Raw genomic sequence first — 6,482 nt, forward strand, 5'->3', positions numbered from 1 at the left:
AGATTTTTCCTGTGGTCATGTATGGATGTGAGAGTTGGACTGTGAAGAAGGCTGAGGGCCGAAGAATTGATGCTTTTGAACTGTGGTGTTGGAGAAGACTCTTGAGAGTCCCTTGGACTGCAAGGAGGTCCAATCAGTCCATCCTAAAGGAGATCAGGCCTGGGTGTTCATTAGAAGGACTGATGCTAAAGCTGAACTCCAGTACTTTGGCCACCTCATGCGAAGAGTTGACTCATTGGAAAAGACTCTGATGCTGGGAAAGATTGAGGGCAGAGGAGAAGGAGACGACAGAGGATGAGATGGCTGGATGGCATCACCAACTCGATGGACATGAGTTTGAGTGAACTCCGGGTGTTTGAGTGAACACCATCACTTTGGTGATGGACAGGGAGGCCTTGCATCCTGCAATTCATGGGATCACAAAGAGTCAGACATGACTGAGCGACTAAACTGACTGACTGATTAATGTCTTTGCTTATTGCTGTAGTTGGAAACTCCCACTGGATTAGCTGAGACACACACATTCTGGGCCCCATTAAATACTGTAGAGCTCTCTCCAGTCAAAGAGAATACTGATGACGTAGACACTGCACTGGATGCAATCCTGGATCAACTCTGGATCAGAGTTGGAGTGCTAACAAGCTTGGCATAGGTTAACTATCCTAAACTCTTTGGGGTAACAATTGGAGGACTTGAGTGACAAGTGACACAGGCTCTTCTCCCACCTTCCATCTTCCTGGGATGGCAGCAATGGCAGTCGAAGGAACATGACTCTCTTTCACTTTTTAAGGATAGTTTTACCAGATATAGAATTCTTGGTTGACATTTTCTTCTTTTAGCACATTAGCAAGTCATCCCACTGCCTTCCAGCCAATATGGTTTCTGAAGAGAAACTGGCTGTCATTGTTACTGAGGCATCCTTGTACAAGATAGGCCCTTTCTCTCTTGCCTCGTTTCTGTAGATGAGAGAAATCTACAAGGAAGTTTTCAGGATTTGTCTTATTCTTCTAACAATATGACTATATTGTGTCTTCCAGTGATCTCTTTTATTCTGCTTGGAATTCATTAAACTTTTTGGATGTGTAATTGTATGTCTTTCACCAAATCTGAAAAGTTTTTGTATATTATTTCTTCAAAATGTCCTTCTTTCATATTTTCTCTTTTCTCTCTCTCTGGGATTCCTGTAATATATTGGTATGTCTGATGCTGTTCCACATTCCTCTTAGGGTTTGTTCTTTTAAAAAATTTTATATATTTTTTTTCCTTCCTGCTCCTCTGATGGGAAAATCTGAAATAACTATTTTAAAGTGTGCTGATTTGCCTATTCAAATCTACTATTGGGCGCTTGTTTTAATTTCCTTCTTCATCGCCCTATTCATGAAGTTGGAATGCCCATTTTAGGATTAAGGGCATGACTGAACACCTGACAACCAACACTGGAAAAATGAGATTGAGAGCAGTTTGCTTTCACTTACTATTAATACTTATAGCCTGGGAAGGAGGACATCACACGGGACCCCACAGGAGTAAACAATCACATGTGGGAGATAAGCTTTTCAACTTTGAGAATGTAGGTTGATACCTGGTTCTGGCCATAAGCTGAGACTGTCTTGTTTGAATATGTTCATAGGCATGCAAGAAAAGTAAACCTATTACTTAGGGATGAGCAGGAACTATACCTGGTCCCCATAATAAGAAAGGCTGTTTTGCTGCGGGTATTAAGCTTCTTTTTGAAGTAATGAAAATGTTTCTAATAATGATTGTGGTTATGAGTATGTAACTACGAATATACAAAAAACAATGAATAGTTTCAATGGATAAATTTTATGGTATATGAATTATATCTCAATGAAGCTTTTATATTAAAAGTTCCCTTCATAACTAATGAGAGTTCAAGGCTACACAGAAAAGAAAAAAAATTAAAGGTGTAAGTCTTCAAGTCAGCAGCCAGGTCAGTTTTCAAGGAACAATGGGCTATGAGCTTTTCATCGTTCATGATCCAATAGCAGCTCTGCTGATTTATCTCTTCACTCCCTCTGAAACAGGCACTTACTGTTCCCTACTTAATAAGTCTACCACAGGTGACTCAGTATTTCTAGGTTTGTGCTTCGCTTCTACTTTGGCTTTTGCTTCTCTTCTTTTTGAGAATCTCAAATTCAGTTTTTGAGGTGCTCTTATCCTCTTTGCTGCAGAGTTCTCATGCTAGTCTACTCACAAGTCTAAGGCACTCACCCCTGATTTAATTAGCTGTGGCAAAGGCAGTAGGGTAATATGATACACTGCGGTGGGTATGCAAAATGATACAGCCAACTCTAGGAAATGGTTTGCTGCTTTCTTGTAAAGCTAAATGCATTTACTGTATGCCCCAATAATCCCACTCCTGAGATCTACCCTAGAGAAATAAAAACTTATGTTCACACAAAAACTGTATAGAAATATCCATAGCAGATTTATTTGTAACAGTCCCAAACTGGAAACAACCCAAAGGTTCTTCAATGGATGAATGGATAAACAAACTTTAGTACATCTACACAATGAACACTACTCAGCAATAGAAAGGAACAAATACATGAAACAACTTGAAAGAATTCAAAACATCATGCTAGGTGAAAGAATCCAGCCATAAGAGGTTACATACTATACAGTTTCAACTCAACATTCAAAAAACTAAGATTATGGGATCCAGTCCCATCACTTCATGGCAAATAGATCGGGAAACAATGGAAACAGTGACAGACTTTATTTTGGGGGGTTCCAAAATCACTGCAGATGGTGACTGCAGCTGTGAAATTAAAAGACGCTAGCTCTTTGGAAGAAAAGCTATAACCAACCTAGACAGCATATTAAAAAGCAGAGACATTACTTTGCCAACAAAGGTCTGTCTAGTCAAGGCTATGATTTTTCCAGTAGTCATGTATGGATGTGAGTTGGACTATAAAGAAAGCTGGGCGGTGAAGAACTGAATGCTTTTGAACTGTGGTGTTGGAGAAGACTCTTGAGAGTCCCTTGGACTGCAAGGAGATCCAACCAGTCCCTCCTAAAGGAGCTCAGTCCTGGGTGTTCATTGGAAGGACTGATGTTGAAGCTGAAACTCCAATACTTTGGCTACCTGATGCAAAGAGCTGACTCATTTGAAAAGACCCTGATGCTGGGAAAGATCAAAGGCAGGAGAAGAAGGGGACAACAGAGGATGAAATGGTTGGATGACATCACCAACTCGATGGACATGAGTTTGAGCAACCTTCAAGGAGTTGGTGATGGACAGGGAAGCCTGGGGTGCTGTAGTCCATGGGGTCCCAAAGAGTCAGACACAACTGAGCAACTGAACAGAACTGAACTAACTATACAATTTCATTTGTTTGACATCCTCAAAGCCACAAAACTATAGTTATGGAGAGCAGATCAGTAGTTGTCAGAAGTTATGGGTGAGGAAAAGTATGACTACAAAGGGCTAGCACAAGCGAGTTTTTGGAATGATGAAATTGTTCTTTTCTTTTTTTGCTTGGCTGCACCTGATTTTGTAATAGTTGTGGCATGCGGGATCTAGTTCCTTAACCAAGGATTGAACCCTGGCCTCCTGCACTAGGAGTGTGGAATCAGCTGCTGGACCACCAGGGAAGTCCAAAACCTGTTCTTTATTCTGATTATGGTGGCAGTTACATAAACCTGTATATGTTTTGCTGCTGCTAAGTCACGTCAGTCGTGTCCAACTCTGTGCGACCCCATAGATGGCAGCCCACCAGGCTCCCATCCCTGGGATTCTCCAGGCAAGAACACTGGAGTGGGTTGCCATTTCCTTCTCCAGTGCATGAAAGTGAAAAGTGAAAGTGAAGTCGCTCAGTCATGTCCAACTCTTCGTGACCCCATGGACTGTAGCCTACCAGGCTCCTCTGTCCATGGGATTTTCCAGGCAAGAGTACTGGAGTGGGTTAAAACGCAAAAAAAAAAAGTACACCAAAAGAAAAAGATCACTTTTTCTGTTATTACTTTATTATTTTCATAATACAAGTATTACCACTTACTATTATCATAATTTAAAAAAACTAATGGACTTAGAATATTTTATGTCCTAAGTGTTTGTGTTCCTCCCCACTCATCCCCCCAGCCCCCTCCCCAGCCCCCAAAACTCATAAATCTACATCCTAATCCCAAATGTGATGGTTTTAGGAGGTGGGGCTTTTGAGATGTAATTAGGTCATGAGGGTGGAACTCTCATGAATGGAACTAGAACCCTTAAAAAAGAGATCCCAGAGAGCTCTATGCTCTTTTTCTGCTCTTTTTCTGTGAAGATACAAGAAGATAGGAGCTGCAACCTACCACTAGATCTGACTATGCTGGCAACCACATCTTGGGCTTCCAGACTGTGAGAAATAAATTTTTGTTGTTTATAAGTCACTCATTCTAGGATATTCTGACAAAGCACAAACTGACACAGGTATTATATTAACAAGAAAGATATGGAAGAAATGCAAATAGGCAACAAAGAAAAGATGTTCAGGTATAGTAAAAGTCAAAGGAATGCAAATTAAAACAGCAACAAGAGATATAGTTCATTTTTCAGACTGGCAAAAATTAGAGAGACTGATGGTGTCTATACTGATGAGAAGAATGTAGGAAACTAAGTATCCTCATAAGGTGGTGACTATGTAAACTGGTAGAGCCTTTTTTGGAGAAGGCAATGGCAACCCACTCCAGTACTCTTGCCTGGAAAATCCCATGGATGGAGGAGCCTGGTGGGCTGCAGTCCATGGGGTCACTAGGAGTCTGGTACAACTGAGCAACTTCACTTTCACTTTTCACTTTTGTGCACTGGAGAAGGAAATGGCAACCCACTCCAGTATTCTTGCCTGGAGAATCCCAGGGACAGAGAAGCCTAGTGGGCTGCCATCTATGGGGTCGCATAGAGTCGGACAGAAGTAACTTAGCAGCAGCAGCAGAGCCTTTTTTATCGGGCATTCTAATAGTGTCTTTAAAAATATGCATGCTGCTGCTAAGTCGCTTCAGTCGTGTCCAACTCTGTGTGACCCCATAGATGGCAGCCCACCAGGCTCCTCCGTCCATGGGATTTTCCAGGCAAGAGTACTGGAGTGGGGTGCCATTGCCTTTTCCAAAAATATGCATATATATATCCTTTAAACCAAATAGTATAATTCATTTAGACAATTCTAGTACTTACCACGGTGCTACCTGGTATACAAGGAATCATTAAAATGTATGAAAATTGAGACTACCAGGTAAGATTTCCTGGAAAAGAGACAAGTTTAAACTGAACCTTCAAGAATGGCTAGGGCTTCCCAGGTGGCACTAGCAGTAAAGAACCCACCTGCCAGTGTAGGAGATGTGGGTTCAATGCCCGGGTTGGGATTCCAGTATCCTTGCCTGGAGAATCCGATGGACAGAGGAGTCTTTCGGGCTATAGTTCATAGGCTCGCAAAGAGTCGGACACAACTGAAGAGATTTAGCACAGAGCACACACACAGGGTTTAAATCAGTGACGACAAAAAAAAAAAAAAAGGATATTCTAGGAGAAAGAAAAGATGAGTCACAGTGGCTCAAAGAGGCAGGATAAATATGGTAAACTGACAGTGGAAGGCTTTCACAGGCTTCAGTGAAAAAGAAGAACAGGAAGTTAGAGAGAATGAAATGGAAATTTCCTCACACAGTGAGGTCTGCCTCCTACTTTAGGACCCAACAATATTAGGCCTCCCATAAGAAATCCCCCTATACCCAGAATTAACTGAGAGTCCACTGCACTTCCACAGCTCCTGAGGGAAACCTCTTTATCACTGGACCTCAAACTTCACCTGTATCAGAATCACCTGGTGAACTTATTAAAACACAGACTGATGGCCCCATCCTCAGAGATTCTGATTCAGTAGGTCTAGGGACCACAACTTGAAGGCCATTGCTCTAGTCAAACTAACCTCCTCTGAATTGCTATTAATAAAATTCCATCATAGTGAGCAACTGTCGTTTTTGCGTTCCCAGCATTTTCCTGCCTTCTTCCAGTAACCAAACCCTTTTCCAGAAGGGAACCACTTCTAAGTAGTTTATATGTGGCTGACCTGCACCTCCTTGCCGCCGACACACCCCATAGTAGACACATGACCAATCAGAATATTCCATTCTCGTGGTCACAGTATTCAGGGACTTCTCCACTGCCGGTCCAGTGGCTCAGACCACATTCTCAGTGCAGAAGGCCTGGGGGCAACTAAGAGATCGTATGCCATAACTAAAGACCCCGCATGCCGCACTGAAGACTGGAGAGCCCACCTGCCACAGCTAAGACCGGGTGCAGCCAAATAAATAAAAATAAAATTTTTTTAAAAGTGAGGGGACTTCCATGATAGTCCAGTGGTTACGACTTCGCCTTCCGACACAGGCGTTCGGGTTTAATCCCCGGTCGGGGAGCTACAATCCCACATGCCTTCAGTCCAAGAAGCCAAAACATAAAACAGAAGCAATACTATAACAAATTCAAA

The 6,482-nt window shown here is 42.1% G+C and overlaps 1 pseudogene; it reads right to left on the reverse strand.

The window, feature by feature from the left end:
* Positions 1-6,482, reverse strand: part of LOC104980998 — a 38,016-nt pseudogene that overhangs the window by 1,315 nt on the left and 30,219 nt on the right.

Source organism: Bison bison, unplaced genomic scaffold (genome assembly GCF_000754665.1).
Source record: "Bison bison bison isolate TAMUID 2011002044 unplaced genomic scaffold, Bison_UMD1.0 scf7180017864508, whole genome shotgun sequence".
NCBI classification, from domain to species: Eukaryota; Metazoa; Chordata; class Mammalia; order Artiodactyla; family Bovidae; genus Bison; species Bison bison.